The sequence below is a fragment of the Mobula birostris genome, chromosome 4 (genome assembly GCF_030028105.1).
Source record: "Mobula birostris isolate sMobBir1 chromosome 4, sMobBir1.hap1, whole genome shotgun sequence".
Lineage (NCBI taxonomy): Eukaryota > Metazoa > Chordata > Chondrichthyes > Myliobatiformes > Myliobatidae > Mobula > Mobula birostris.
This window is the reverse complement of record NC_092373.1, coordinates 200,404,238-200,421,315: the sequence shown is the minus strand read 5'-3', so window position 1 is coordinate 200,421,315 and position 17,078 is coordinate 200,404,238.

Below are 17,078 nucleotides of genomic sequence, written 5' to 3'. Positions count from 1 at the left end.
CCAATTTGCTACTTCATCGTGAGTGTCGAGCAGCTGAACCTTCCTGACCAACCTCCCATGTGGGTCCTTGTCAAGTGCCTTGTAGATAATATCCACTTTTGAAGATCTCCCACTTAGCAAGTACACCATTGCCAGAAAACAGCCTGTCCCAATCCACACTTGCCTGATCCTTCCTGATACCATCAAAATTGGCCTTTCTCCAATTTAGAATCTCAATCCACAGATCAGACTTATCTTTTTCCATATTTACTTTGAAACTAATAGCATTCTGAATACTAGATGCAAGGTGTTCCCGGACACAAACTTCTGTCACCCTCCCTGTCTCATTCCCTAATAGCAGATTAAGTATTGCACACTCTCTTGTTGTGACTTCTACGTACTCATTAAGGAAACTTCCATGAACACATTTGACAAACTCTATCCCATCTAGACCTTTTACTGTATGGGAGTCTCAGTCAATAGAGAGAGCCAGCAATTTCACATTCCTGGGTGTCAAGATCTTTGAGGATCAAACCTGGTTCCGACATATCGATGCAGCTATAAAGAAGGCAAGACAGTGACTATATTTCATTAGGAGTGTGAGGAGATTTGGTTTGTCACCTAAGACACTTGAGAACGCCTACAAATGTACCATGGAGAGCATTCTGACAGGCTACATCACTATCTGATGGGGTGGAGGGGGGTCTACTGCACTGGATCAAAAAAAGCTACCAAAAGTTGTAAAATTAGTCAGCTCCACCATGCCTACTAGCCTCTGTAGTGTCCAAGACATCTTCAAGGAGCAGTGTCTCAGAAAAGTGGTGTCCATCATTCAGGTCCCCCATTATTCAGGACATGCCCTCTTCTTATTGTTACCATCAGGGAGGAGGTACAGAAGCCTGAAGGCACACACTCAGTGATTCAGGAACAACATCCTCCCCTCTGTCATCCGATTCCTAAAAGGACATTGAATCCATGAACACTACCTCACTTTTATTATTTCTGCTTTTTCACTTTTTAATTTAACTATTTAATATGCATATATCTAATTACTGTAATTGATTTACTTTTTTAAATGTTTTCCCTATATTATTATGTATTGCATTGCACTGTTGCAACTAAGTTAACACATTTCTCGGCATATGCCGGTGATATTAAACCTGATTCTGATTCTGATATGTGGAAAGTTAAAATCATCTACTATAACAACTTTATGTTTCTTGCAGCAGTCACCGACCTCTCTACAGATTTGTTCCTCTAAATCCTGTGACGAGGGGGTGGTCTATAATATAGCCCCATTAACACGGTCATACTTTTCTTATTCCTCAGTTCCACCCATAAAGCCTCACTAGATGAGTTCTCCAGTCTGTCCTGACTGAGTACTGCTGTGACATTTACCCTGACTAGTAATGCCACCTCTCCCCCTTTAACCTCTCCCACTCTGTCGTGCTTATAACAATGGAGCCCCAGAATACTGAGCTGCCAGCCCTGCCCCTCCTGCAACCAAGTTTCACAAATGGCTGCAATATCATAATTCCAGGTGTTGATCCTTGTCCTGAACTCATCTGCCTTTCCTACAATACGTTTTGCATTGAATATAAATAGCTCAGAACATCAGTTCAACATTTTGATTCCTGACTTTGTCTGAGGACTTAACAACATCTGCCTTCACAACTTCTCCACTAAATGTTCTGGCACTCTGGTTCCCATCCTCCTGCACCTCTAATTTAAATGCCACTGTGAAGCACCAGCAAATCTTCCTGCTAGGATATTAGTCCCCCTCCAGTTCAGTAGCAAACCATCTCTTCTGTACAAGTCTCACCTTCCCTGGAAGAGTGTTCAATGATCCAAAAATCTTATGCCCTCCCTCCTACACCAACTCCTTAGCCATTTGTTATAGTGTATAATCTTCCTAGTTCTGACCTCACTAGCACATGGCACAGGTAACAATCCTAAGATCACAAACCTGGCCTTTAACTTAGCACCTAATGCCCTGAAAACACTTGGCAGAATCTTGTCACTCTTCCTCCCGATGTCGTTGGTACCTATATGGACCACGACCTCTGGCTGCTCACCCTCCCACAGTGCTGAGGACTCGATCCAAGACGTCCCGGGCCCTGGCTCTGGGAGGCGACATACCATCCAGGATTCTTGTTTTCGTCTGTACAGCCTCCTTTCTGTTCTCCTAACTAATGAATCCCCTATCAACACGGCTTGCTTCTTCTCCCCCTTCCCTCCTGAGTCACAGAGGCAGACTCAGTGTCAGAGATCTGGCCGCTGTGACTTTCCTCTGTTAGGTCAACCCCCCACCCACAGCATCCAAAGTGGGATGTCCACAGGGGTACTCTGCATCGGCTCCTTAACCCCTTTCCCCTTCCTGAATGTCATCCAGTCTCCTGTGACCTGCACGTTGTGTGCAACTATATCTCTATTAGCGGATTGTTAGAAGCTGCAGCTGTATAATGAAAACAAGTTGTTTTTTCTTTGTGTAGGCAATGTTTTAGCAAGCTCTCACACAGGATGGTGGCATCACACTGCACATTGGCTGCGAAACACTTTGATGTCAACCTCTTCTGGCGTGACTGGCATGGCTGGCATGGCTCCTGGAGTAACTGTCTCTGTGCTGTTGTGGCCCAGAGCCTAGAGTGGCTGAAATCCTGCAGATAGATATGACTGAAGGTTATCGCCACAGTGTTGGCAGGGGTGCAAGATGCGCCGTTGGATCTGTGATGTTGTAATTACCTCTAGGACCCACAGCGATATGTGCGGTATGATAACAAAGATGGCTGAGATAATTTCTGAGGTGGTTACTTCAAAGATTTCTGCATTCTCTGACAGCCCACTGTTCTATCAACCTTCATTCAAGATGAATCTCCTGCACATTGGCTGTTTGTCACTCTTTGCTAATGCATAGTTCCTCTTAAATTCTATTGTATTTCTTTATTTTCCTGTCAATAGCTGCAACAAAATGAATCTCAATGTAGTACCGAATATGGCAGCACTCAGATATGCTCCAGGCCTAAATTAGTTGCTTGATTGGCGTGCAATGCACGTCCCTCTTTTTGAACATTGTTGAACTATCCTGGTGATATAGGGAGTAAATATACTGCTTACTATTCATGATGCCATGACATCTCTGTCAGGACTTCCTTACCCCAGAGAAAAGACCATGGCTATTAACATTATCAATACCCTTCATGATTTTATCATCCACTTTAGGGTCATCTCTCAGTCCCTACACTTCTGGGAAAAAAAACATCCCGGCCTATCCAGGCTCGCAGGTATCCATATACAACTCTGAAATTTGTCTTCTCTAGTCAGCCATGAAACAGGGAAAGAGCATGGAAGTCATTTAGAGAGAAACATCAAACCCACTTCCCCACGGCATCCCAACCATCAACCCCCCAAAACCTCCAGCTGCCCGCACATAACAGAACAGGAACATCAACCCCCAAAAGACAATCCCACCCTGACACAAGAAAACTGGCAGAACACAACTGAACATCAACCTAAGCACTCTCCCCTCGTACAACAAAATGGAAAAGGAATGGGTGAAAAAAACACACACAGCATGCAAACACCATAAATCTGAAAACGTCCACAGTCCATAAATACAGAACCACAATGTCATCCTATGATACCACTTGCATCCTTAATAATCAATTCCAACATCTTCCCAACCACAGAGGTCAGACTAACTGGCCTATAGTTTTCTTTCTTCAGCCTCTTTCCCTTCTTGAAAAGTGGAGTGACATTTGCAATTTTCCAGTCTTCTAGAACCATCGCAGTACCTAGTGACACTTGAAAGATCATTACTAATGCTTCCACAGTCTCTTCAGCCACCTCTTTCTGTGCTCTGGGGTGTACACCGTCTGGGCCAGGTGACTTATCTACCTTCAGATCTTTCAGTTTCCCAAGAACCTTCTCTCTGGTTATGGTAACTTCACACACTTCATGCCTACTGACACCTGGAATTTCCACCATACTGCTAGTGTCTTCCACAGTGAAGACTGATGCAAAATACTTATTCAGTTCATCCGCTATTTCATTGTCCCCTATTACTACCCCTCCAGTGTTGTTTCCCAGCAGTCCAATATCCACTCTCACCTCTCTTTTACACTTTATGTATCTGAAGAAACTTTTGGTGTCCTCTTTAATATTATTGACTAGCTTTCTTTTAAATTCCATCTTTACCTTTTTATAGACTTTTTTAGTTGTCTTCTGTTGGCTTTTAAAAACTTCACAATCCTCTAACTTCCCACTAATTTTTGGTCTATTATATGCCCCCTCTTTGGCTTTTATGTTGGCTTTGACTTCTCTTGTTGGCCAGGGTTGTTTCATCTTTCCTTTGGAATACATTTTCCTCTTTGTGGGATAAGACAATAAGATATAGCAGCAGAAATAGGCCATTCAGTCCATCAAGTCTGCTCCGCCATTCTATCATGGCTGATCTTAGATCCCACTCAACCCCATGCACCTGCCTTCTTACCATATCCTATGACGCCCTGACCAATCGGGAAACAATCAACTTCTGGGTTAAATATAACCACGGACTTGGCAGAGATATCACAGTCTGTGGCAGAGTATTCCACAGATTCACTGCCCTCTGGCTAAAAAAGTTCCTCCTTACCTTGGTTTTAAAAGGTCATCCCTCAATTTTGAGGCTGTGCCCTCTAGTTCTGGACACCCCTATGACAGGAAACATCCTCAACACATTCACCCTATCTAGTCCCTTCAACATTCGGTAGGTTTCAATGAGATCCACCCCCCCTCCCCCGTGGGAAGGCAGCAATACCTGGCAGTGTCTCTGACAACTACAACTGTGAGAAGTGCATCCACCTGCAACTTCTAACAAATTGTGTTAAGGAGTTGGAGCTGGAACTGGATGAACTCCCGATCATTTGTGAGGCTGAAGGGGTGATAGATAAGACATGTAGAGAGGTAGTTAGAACCAAGGTGCAGGACACAGGAAACTGGGTGACAGTCAGGAAGGGAAAAGGGATTAAGGAGACATGGCAGAGTATTTCTGTGGCCATCCCCATCAACAACAGGCATAATCCTTTGTAAACTGTTTGGGGGTGCTGACCTATCAGAGGAAAGTCACAGTGGTCGGGTCTCTGGCATGAGTCTGCCTCTGTGACTCAGAAGGGAAGGGGGAAGAAGAGGTACGATGTGGTGATAGGGCATTTGTTAGTTAGGGGAATGGACAGGAAGTTCTGTTGTCAAGAACGAGATTCCCAGATGGTATGTTGCCTCCTGGGTGCCAGGATCTGGGATATCTCAGACTGAGTCCTCAGCATTCTTAAGTGGGAAGGTGAACAGCCAGAAGTCGTGGTTTATGTAGGTACCAATGACATGGGTAGGATGAGTGACGAGGTTCTGAACAGGGAGTTCAGAGAGTTAGGTGCTAAATTAAAGGGCAGGAACTCCAGGGTTGTGATCTCAGGATTCCTACCTATACCTTACACTTAGGATGCTAGAACTAGGAAGATTATATAGTTTAATACGTGGCTAAGGAGTTGGTGTAGGAGGGAGGATATAAAATTTTTGGATCATTGGGTTGTCTTCCAATGAACGTGGGACCTGTACAGAAGGGATGGTTTGCACCTGAACTGGAGGGGGACTAACATCCTAGCAGGAAGGTTTGTTGATACTAAGTAGAGAGGTGAAGGAATCGTAGATGGAATACAGTGTTGGGAAGTGTATGGTTATGCACTTTGGTAAAGAAATGAAAGGGTTGACTATTTTCTAAATGGAGAGAAAATACAAAAAAACTGAGGTGCAAAGAGTTTTAGGAGTCGTTGTGTAGAATTCCCAAAAGGTTAATTTGCAGTGTGATGTTAGCGTTCATTTCAGGAGGACTAGAATATAAACTCAAGGATGTACTGTTGAGACATTATAAGGCACTGGTGAGGCCTCACTTGGAATATTGTGAGCACGTTTGGGTGCCTTATCTTAGAAAGGATTTGCTGAAACTGGAGAGAGTTCAATGAAGGTTCATGAAAATGATTCCAGGATTGAATGGATTGTCATATGAAGAGCATCTAATGGGTCTGGGCCTATATTCACTAGAATTCAGATGAATGCCGAATGACCTCATTGAAACCTATTGAATAGTGAAAGGCCTTGATAGAGTGAATATGGAGAAGGTGTTTCCTGTGGTGGGAGAGTCTAAGACCAGAGGACACAGCCTCCAAATAGAGGGGTGTCCTTTTAGAATGGAGATGAGGAGGAATTCCTTTAGTAAGAGGGTGGTGAATCTGTGGAATTGTTTGCCAAAGAAAGGTGTGGAAGCCAAGTCTTTATCTATATTTAAGGCAGAGGTTGATAGATTCTTCATTGGTCAAGGGATGAGGGATACGGGGAGAAGGCAGGAGACGGGCTGCGAGAAATGGGCTAAATGTCCTAAATCTGCTCCTATATCTTATGGTCTAAGTGGAGCATCGTACTAGCCCACCTGACATCTCTACTGTCCTAGCTGAGCAGATATAAAGAAGAAAAGGATCTTTCCTGTGGGTAGGTGACCAAAACTGCACACAATACTCCAAATTAGGCCTCAACAATGTCTTATACAACTTCAATATAACATCCCACCTCCTGTACTCAATACTTTAATTTATGAAGGCCAATGTGCCAAAAGACCCAATCTACCTGTGATGCCACTTTCAATGAATTATGGACCTGCATTCCCAGATTTTTTTTTTTCTACCACATTCCTCAGTGCCCTACCGTTCACTGTGTAACGCCTACCCTGGTTGGTCCTACCAAAGTGCAACACCTCCCACTTGTCTGCATTAAACTCCATCTACCATCTGTTTTTCCAGCCATGATAGCCTTCCTCGCTGTCCACTACATCTCCAGTCTTGGTGTCATCTGCAAATTTGTAGATCCTCTTAACCGCTTTATCATCCAGATCATTGATACAGATGACAAATAACAATGGACCCAGTACTGATCCCTGTTTCATACCGCTAGTCACAGGCCTAAATTCAGAGAGGCAACCATCTACAGTACTACCACTCTCTGGCTTCTCCCACTGAACCAATGTCTAAACTAATTTACTACCTAATCTTGAATGCTGAGTGACTGCTCCTTCTTGACCAATGTCCCATGCAGGACTTTGTCAAACCTATTCATATTAATAGATACACTAAAAATATCTATAAGGTAAATCATATCTATTTATGTATCCTTGTTTCATCTGCAAATTTGGTACACAGTACATTTGGTCTCTTAAGGTAAGTCATGGCCATAAATCATAAATATTTGAGCAGTGAACACTAATCCCTCCGGAACACTCCTAATTACAGCTTGCAAACAATGTATCTCTGCTTTCTGCCTTCTGTCAATTAGCCAAACATCTCTCTGTACTAATAAATCACTCAGATACTAAAATCTCCTCTCTTTAATCTGGCACCTTACCAAAAATCTCTTTGAAGTCCAGTCACAACTTTTACTGGTTCTCCATGATTGATCCTGCTCATGACACTTTCAAAGAACTCTAATAAATTTATCAAGCTCAATTTACCAGTTAGTAGGTTAATTGGTCATTGTAAATTGCCCCGTCATTAGGCTGGGTTAAGTCGGGGGATTGCTGGATGGCGTGGCTTAAAAGGGCCAGAATGGCTTATTCTGTGCTGTACCTCAATAAGTAAGTAATAAATAAATAAATAAATAAGTGTTTTATAAAATCATGCTGATTCTGGTTATTTGTAATATAATTTACTGAGGGCCTGCTACAATTAGTTGATGGATTCCAGGGAGCGCCAAGGTAGTTTAGCGGTTATCATGACACTATTACAGCTCAGGCCTTTGGAGTTTGGAGTTCATTTCTGGCGCCATCGGAAGGGAGGTTACACACTCTCCCTGAGACCTCATGTGTTTTCTGTGGGTGCTAGGGCTTCCTCCCACAGCCCAATGACATTTCGGTTAGTAGGTTACTTGGTCATTGTAAATTGTCCTGTGTTTAGGCATAGGTTAAATAGTTGGGTTGCTGGGAGATGAAGCACAGTGGGTCAGAAGGCCCTGTTCCATATGGCATCTTTAAATAAATAAACCAACAAACAAACAAATAAATACAAATTCCCAGTGGTAAGGTTAAGCTAACAGGCATCATGAATCTGAATGGCAAATTCTATTCCTCTATATTTGAATTAGTTTATTATGTGCTCATCAACCAGCTGGAGTGTTCACTGATATCCTTAACCTCTTGCTTTAGTCGTTTGAAGTGCTCACCTTCTTCAAGCTGGCTACAATTCTTCCGGTGCCTAAGATATTGGTAACCTGCTTCAATGTTTATCGTCCGGTAGTGCTTACATCCACAGTGATGAAGTGCTTTGAGAGGTTGGTGATGAAACATATTAACTCATGTCTGAGTAGTGACTTGGATCTGCTCCAATTTGCCCACCACAGGTCCACAGCAATCAGTTTGGATTGTCAACAACATCTCTCCACAGTCTCCATTAGCACAGGTGCACCACAAGGCTGTGTGCTTAGACCTCCGCTCCACTCACTTTATACTTATGACTGTGTGGCTAAACACAGCTCCAATGTCGTATTTAAGTTTATTATTATTATTATTATTATTATTACTTTATTGTTGCCAAACAATTGATACTAGAGCGTACAATCATCACAGCGATATTTGATTCTGTGCTTCGCACTCCCTGGAGTACAAATCGAAAGTAAAACATAATAAATATTTAAATTATAAATCATAAATAGAAAATAGAAAAGCGAAAGTAAGGTAGTGCAAAAAAAACCGAGAGGCAGGTCCCGATATTTGGAGGGTATGGCCCAGATCTGGGTCAGGATCCGTTCAGCAGTCTTACCACAGCTGGAAAGAAGTGGTTTGCTGACAACACCACTATCATTGGCTGTATCAAAGGTGGTGACGTATCAGCATATTGGAGAGAGGTTGAAAATCTGACTGATTGGTGCCGTAACAACAACCTCTCACTCAATGTCAGCAAGACCAAGGAGCTGACTATTGACTTCAGGAGGAGGAAACCAGAGGCCCATGAGCCAGTCCTCATCGGGGGAGATCAGTCACAGGGCCAGGCTCATTAGCCAACACCAGATCCAGTACGGCCCCTCCTCGTATTGATTTTAAGAAACTTTCCTGGGCCCACTTAACCAATTCTGCCCCAGCTAAACCCTTGCACTAAGATGGTCCCAGCTGAGTTGAATTGAATTGAATTGACTTTATTACTTAAATACTTCAAATACATGAGGAGTAAAAATCTTTATGTTAAGTCTCCATTCAAATGTGCAATGTGCAACTACAGTAATTTATAATAAATATTATGTACACGGGAGAGTCAATATAACATAGAAATACAGTTGTGTCAGCATGAATTAAGCAGTCTGTTGGCCTGGTGGAAGAAGCTGTCCTGGAGTCTGTTGGTCCTGGCTTTTATGCTGTGGTACCATTTCCCAGATGGTAGCAGCTGGAACATTTTGTGGTTGGGGTGACTTGGGTCTCCAATGATCCTTTGGGCCCTACTTACACACCTGTTTTTCAATGTCCTGGTGGCTATTAGGGGCTCAGTAGTACAATCCCATCTGTGTGATTGCACCCTTCTTATTCCTGAGTTCTACATAAATGGACTCAGTGCCTGACACCTCCATTATGTCTCCCCTAGGTGCAGCTGTGATTTTGTCTCTGATTAGTAGTGCAAATCCTGCCCCCCCACTGCTCCTTTTACCTCCTCTCTTTCTTGTTTAACGCTTCAAAAACCTGATGCATTAATCACCCATTCCTGCCCCTCTCTCAACCAAGATTCAGTAATGGCCACAACATTAAAGTTCCATGTACTGATCCATGCTCGAAGTTCATCACACTTACTCATAATACTCCTTGGCATTTGATAAGGTGCCACATGTGAGGCTGCTTAACAAGATAAAATCCTACAGCGCTACAGGAAAGATAGTGGCATGGATAGCAGAATGGCTGGCAGGCAGGAGGCAGCGAGTGGGAATAAAAGGGACCTGGTTGGCTCTCAGTGACAAGGGGTGTTCCTCGGGGGTCAGTATTGAGACCGCTACTTTCCACAGTTTGTCAATAATTTGGATAATGGAATTGATGGCTTTGTGTTAAAGTTTGCGGATGATATGAAGATAGGTGGAGGGGGAGGTAGTGCTGAGGAAGCAATGCAATTGCAGCAGCACTTTGACAAATTGGAAGGATGGGCAAATAAGTGGCAGATGGAATACAGTGCTGGGAAATGTATGATGATGCATTTTAGTAAAAGGGACAATAGTGCAGACTATTATCTAAATAGAGTGAAGGTTCAAACATCAGAGGTGCAGAGAGACTTAGGAGTCCTCGTGGAAGACTCTCAGAAGGTTAATTCCCACATTGAGTCTGTGGTAAAGAAGGCAAATGAAGTGTTGGCATTTATTTCAAGGGGAATAGAATATAAAAGCAAGGAGATAATGCTGAGGCTTTATAAGACACTAGTCAGGCTGCACTTGGAGTATTGTCAACAGTTTTGGGCCTCATATCTCAGAAAGGATGTGCTGTCATTGGAGAGAGTCCAGAGGAGGTTCACGAGGATGATTCTGGGAAGGAGGAGCATTTGACAGCTTTGGGTCTGTACTCACTGGAATTTAGAAGAATGCAGGGGGATCTCATTGAAACCTACTGAACGTTGAAAGGACGAGATAGGGTGGATGTGGAGATGATGTTTCCTATGGTGGGGGTATCCAGAACTAGAGGGTACAGTCTCAGAATTGAAAGGTGACCTTTTAGAACAGAGGTAAGGTGGATTTTTTTAGCCAGAGAGTAGTGAATGTGTGAAATGCTCTGCCACAGACTGCAGTGAAGGCCAAGTAAGTGGGTATATTTAAAGTGGAAGTTAATAGTTTCCTGATTGGTCAGGGTATCAACAATATGACGAGAAGGCAGGTGTATGGGGTTGAGTGGGATCTGGGATCAGCCATGATGGAACGGTGGAGCAGACTCGATGGGCTGAGTGGCCTAATTCTGCTCCTGTGTCTAATGGTCTTAAGGTCTTATTGGTCTTACCCATTGCTATACCTTCATCAATTTCTTTTGCCACTTACTCAAAGAATTTAATCAAGCTTCTGAGGCGTGACCAGCTGACAATAAACTAACTGAAATTTAAATCTTACCACTGTCATAAAGATTGCTGAACAAGAAAAACAATGATTTAAATGAAAGAAAATTCACAACAATTTTTAACCAGCATGCAGCAGATATATTTGCAGTGTTGCATACTTGTGCTGGCTCTTAGGTAGATCTCTGATGTTATTCCACAGTCCAGTTCCATAGCCTGGTAAAATTGTTACCTTTAATTATTTATCTGGTGCCGGCTTTGATCAGATTTACGAGGAGCGCTGCCACCGGAAAGCAACATCCATCATCAAGGATCCCCACCATCCAGGCCAAGCTATTTCTTCCCTGCTGCCATTGGGAAGGAGGTACAGGAGCCTGGGGTCGCACAGTACACTAGGTTCAGGAACAGCTGTTTCCCTTCAACCATCGGGCTCAGGAACAGAATCAGTTTAATATCGTCAGCATATGTTGTGAAATTTGTTGTCTTGTGGCAGCAGTGCATTGCAATACATAATAATAAAGAAACTGTAAATTACAGTAAGTATATCTATATTAAATAGTTAAATTAAATAAATGGTTCAAAAAGAGAAAAAAAAATAGTGAGGTGGTATTGATGGGTTTGATGTCCATTCAGAAATCTGATGGCCGGGCAGAAGAGGCTGTCCCTGAACCAGAGTGGATAACTTCACTCACCTCAGCACTGAACTGACTCCGCAACCTATTGGCTCACTTTCAGAGACTTGGCAACGCGTGCTCTCAGTATTATTTATTTACTTATTTCTTTTTATTTGCACAGTTGCTCTTCTTTTGCATATTGGTTGTTTGTCAGTCTTTGTGTGGAGCTTTTCATTGATTCTATTGTATTTGCTTGATCTACATGCAAAGAAAAATGAAACTCAAGTTAGTATGTGGAGTTGTTTGTGTACTTTGATAATAAATTCACCTTTGAACTTTGGAGGTTTCTGCTGGCACCCCCTAAGTATCTGGCATTCACGATTGTAACAATTCACTGGCTAAAAGTATTTCTCTACCTTTTCTCCTTGGACTTTGCATCAGTTATCTCACATCTTTGTCCTTTGGTTACCACGAGAAACATTTTCTCCTTATTTACTCTGTCAAAACGTCTCATAATAAATAACACATAAGTGCATATTCCATTTACTGATAAGAAGCAAAATCGCTATAAATTAGATGGTATTATATTCAAAGTTCTGCAGGAACAGGTTCATTAGGATAGGAGTGCTTTTATGTTTATATTTATTGTGTTCTAGTTTATTCTATTCTCTATGCTTGCTGTGTTATTTAAGCTACATCGGATCTGGAGTAACAATCATTTTGTTCTCCTTTACACTCGTGTACTGAACAATGACAATAAACAATCTTGAATCTTGAATTTATTTATTTCTCCTTTACTCTGGACTTGCTTACAAACCAATAAACCTCACAGGGATTGCTCCCTCCGTGATTCCCTTGTCCATTTGTCCCTCCCCACTAATCTCCCACCTGGCACTTATCCCTGCTATTGGCCTAAACGCCTCCTCCCTCACCTCCATTCGGGGCCCCAGACAGTCCTCCTAGATGAGGCAACACGGTGAAGGGCTGAGGTCGTCTGTTGTGTCTGGTGCTCTCGATACAGCCTTCCCTACATTGGTGAGACCCCATAGTAAACTGGGGGACTGTTTTGTCAAGCACCTCCGCTCCATTGACCCGTCTTGTGCCACGATGAGGCCACCCTCAAGGTGGAGGAGGAACACATACTCTATCTGGGTAGTCTCCAACCTGATGACATGAATATCGATTTCTCCTTCCAGTAAAAAAATTTCCTCTGCCTCCCCTCTTCTTCTATTCCTCTTGCTTCTTCTCACCTGTCCATCAACTCCCTCTATGTCCCCTTCTCCTTCACTTTCTCCTATGGTCCACTCTCCTCTCCTACCAGATTCCTCCTTCTCCAACCCTTTATATTTCCTCCCACCTGGCTTCATCTATCACCTTCTAGCTAGCCTCTTTCCCCTCCTCCTCCCACCTTTTTATTCTGGCATCTTCCCCCTATCCTTTCCAGTCCTGAAGAAGGGTCTTGACCTGAAACGTTGACAGTTTATTCATTTTCATTGATGCTGCCTGACCTGCTGAGTTCCTCCAGCATCTTGTGTGTGTTGCGGTGAACCTCTAACCACTTGTGGAGACCAGCTATTGACTGTGTCTCTTGCCTCAAACAAAGCTTCTGAGAATGGAATTTATTTCCCTTTGCAAGTTGCCCTGGTGAAACCTTCTTAGATGACTGCAGGTGTTCTGGGATGTACTCCAACGTGGTTTAAGTATGGAGTGTCAGGGCTGTGTGGAGTCTTGGTTACCTTGTTACAGGAAATATGCCATTAAGCTGGAAGTGGTGCAGAGAAGATTCATGGACTGCATTGTCAATCACCTTTGCTCTGTCCACCACAAAAGGCAGGATCTCTTGGTGGCTTCTCACTTCAATTTGAATTCCCATTCTCATTCCACGGCCTCCTCTACTACCACACCGAGGCCTAACTCAGATTGGAGGTGCAACATCTCAAATTCAGTCTGGGTAACCTAACCTGACAGTATAAACGTCAATTTCTCTAGCTTCTGGTCATTTCTCCCCTTCCTTTCTTCACTCTTTTTCCATTCCTCATTCTGCTATCCCTCTCAACCCCTTCTCTTCTCGTCACCAGCCCGTCATCTCCCTTTAGTTTCTCACTGCCTTCCCTTCCGTCCATGGTCCACTGTACTGTCCTATCAGATTCCCTCTTCCTCAGCCTTTACCTCATTCACCCATCATCTCCCAGCTTCTTTATTCCTCTCCCCTTCTCCATCCACCCATCTTCCCCCTCTCCTGGTCTCACCCATCACTTGCCAGCTTGTACTTCTCCTCTTCACCCCACCATCTTATTCTGGCTCCTGACCCTCCCTTTCCAGTCCTGATGAAGGACCTTGTCCCGAAATGTTGGCTGGTTATTCCCCTCCATAGATGCTGTCTGACTTGTTGAGTTCCTCCAGTATTTTGTGTGTGTTTCTATGCAAGGATACTGTCAAGACTCGAGTGTCTGAATAACCAGAAGAGATGAGACATGCTGGGAATGTAGAAGATCGAGATGCGATCTTACAGAGGTGTATAAAATCACAAGGGGCATAGACAGAGTCATAGAATTATAGAAAAGTATAGCATAAAAACAGGCCCTTCAACACGTTTAGTCCATGACAAATCATTTAAGCTGCCTAGTCCCATCAATTTGCACCCGGACCATAGTCCTCCATACACCTCCCATCCGATTACCTACCCAAACTTCTCTTAAATGTTGAGATCGAGCTCGTATGCACCACTTGGGCTGGCAGCTCGTTCCACTCTCTCATGATCCTCTGAGTGAAGAAGTTTCCTCTCATGTTTCCCTTAAACTTATCACCTTTTACCCTTAACCCATGACCTCTAGTTGTAGTCCCACTCACCCTCAGTGGCAAAAGCCTGCCTTAATTTAACCTATCTATACCCCTCATAATCTTGTACACTTCTATCAAATCTCTCTCAATCTTCTACGTTCCAAGGAATAGGTCCTAGCCTAGTCAATGTTTCCTTAAAACATCATAAATTTTCTCTGTACTCTTTCAATGTTATTTACATCTTTCCTGCAGTTAGGTGGCCAAAACTGCACACCACACTCTAAATGAGGTCGAATGTACTCAGTCTTTTTCCCAGGGTTGGGGAAATAAAGGAACCTGAGGGGTCAACTCTTTCACACACTGACAGTGGTGAGTGTGTGGAATGAACAGCCAGAGGAAGAGTCTAGAGTGCTGAGAGGGGAATGGTTTAGGAGGGACCCAAGAGGTACATTTTTCACACAGAGGGCTGTGGTTATTTGGAATGGGCTGTCAGAGGAAGTGGTAGGGGTGGTTCAATTATGGAATTTAAAATACACTTGGCTGAGAGCAAGGAAGACCCGAGGTTTGATCCATTTAAGTGCCATGCCGACTCGGAAAGATCAGGTATAGGCCGAATCGAGGCAGCTGAACCAGACGTCGATTTAGGCACCGGGCCTGACTGAAAAGGCCAGGGTGTCGTGGCCCGAGGTGAGGGACAGGCCAGTTCAACTTGCTGCTCTGCGATGTTTACTCAGCTCTGTGCTGAACTGAGGGGCTTGGACTCTCTCTGTGGACTTCAGTTCAGAATGCTATTTGTTTGCTTTTATTGTTTCTATGATTTGTTCTTTTTTTTCCTCTCTGCACATTGGCTGTTCAACAGCCTTCTTTTCTTGTGGGTTATAAACATAGAAATGTTCTTTAGGGTGCTTTTGGGTTTCTTTATTTTGCGACTGCCGGTAAGATGAATCTCAAGGTTGTATGATGTACGCTGTGCTGTGATAATAAATGTACTTTGAGCTTTGAGAAGCATAGAGAGGAAAGGAATGGGGAGAGAATTTGGGCAAAACAGAGGTTTAGGTAGGTAGCTTGGACAGCATGGATATGTTGGCTTGAAGGGCCTGGTTCCATCCTGTATTAATCTGTCACTCTCTGACATTGCTACGGTCAACTGAAAACATATAAGCACACTTCCAGGACAGGAATATGTTTGTCTTGGTGGGGAAGATGCAGGGTTAATAAGTGCCTGCTGCCCTTGTTCTTCTTAAAGATTAGCTTTATTTGCCACATGACCATCGAAACACCCAGTGAAATGTGTCGTTTGCATCGAATCAAATCAGCAAGCATGTCCAAGATGGTGGGGCTCCCTAATGATGCATGATGATCACCTTAAAATTGTAAAGCATGTCGGCAGGAAGACCACAATATATTGCTAACATTTCTGGCCACACAGGTGGAGAGGGTGCAGCAAAAATTCACAAGGGTATTGGCAGGGCTGGAGAGCTTGAGTTATAAGGAGGGACCGGATAGGCTGGGACTGTTTTCCCTAGAGTGTATGAGGTTGAGAGGTGATCTTACAGAGTTTTATAAAATCACAAGGATAATAGATGAGATGGATGGTCACAATCTTTTACCCAAGGTTGGGCAGTCTAAAGCCAGAGGGCATTGACGTAAGGTGAGAGGGGAAAGACTTTAAAGGGCAAATTGTTCATATGGAGGGTATAGAATGAACTGCAAAGGGAAGTGGTAGAGAAGATAGAAGAAGAAGATTATCTTTGTCACAAGTGCTTTGAAACAATGAAACGTACAGTGAAATTTGCCGTTTCCATCAGCGACCAACACAGTCCGAGGATGTGCCGGGGCAGCCCGCAAGTGACGCCATACTTCTGGCACCGACGTAGCGTGCCCACAACTTACTGACCCTAACCCGTATGCCTTTGGAATTTGGGAGGAAACCCACATGGACTCAGGGAGAAAGTACAAACTCCTTACAGACATCGGCAGGAATTGAACCACAATTGCAGGTACAATTGCAGCATATAAGCGACACTTGGACAGCTGCACAAGGAAAGGAGAGGTTTAGACAGAGTTTCCCAACCCTTTTTATGCAATAAACCTACACCATTAAGCAAGGGGTCTGCGGCCCTTGGTTTAGAGGAATATGGGCCAAACACAGATAAATAGGACTCTCCCAGGAAGGCACTGAAATCAGCATGGACCAGTTGGGCCGAATGGCCTGTTTTTGTCTCTTGTGCTCTAGATACATTATGGGCATTTAAGAGGCTCTTAGATAGTCACATGAATGAAAGAAATATGGAGGACTATGTGGAAGGGAAGGGTTTGATTGATCTTGGAATAGGTTAAAAGGTCGGCACAACATTCCGGGCTGAAGGGCCTGTACTGTTCTATGTTCTGTGTTCTCCACAAAGTGCAACTTTATAAAACTCCAGTTAGGCCACATCTGGAGTATTGCATACAGTTCTGCTCACCCTGTTGTAGAAAGGACATTGAGGCTTCAGAGAGGATGCAGAAGAAGTGTTGGGGGTGCGGGGGGGAGGCACGGTAGTATAAGGGTTAGCACAAAGCTTTGCAGTGCAGGTGACTCAGGGTGCAATTCCCACCGCTGCCCAGAAAGAGTTTGTACACG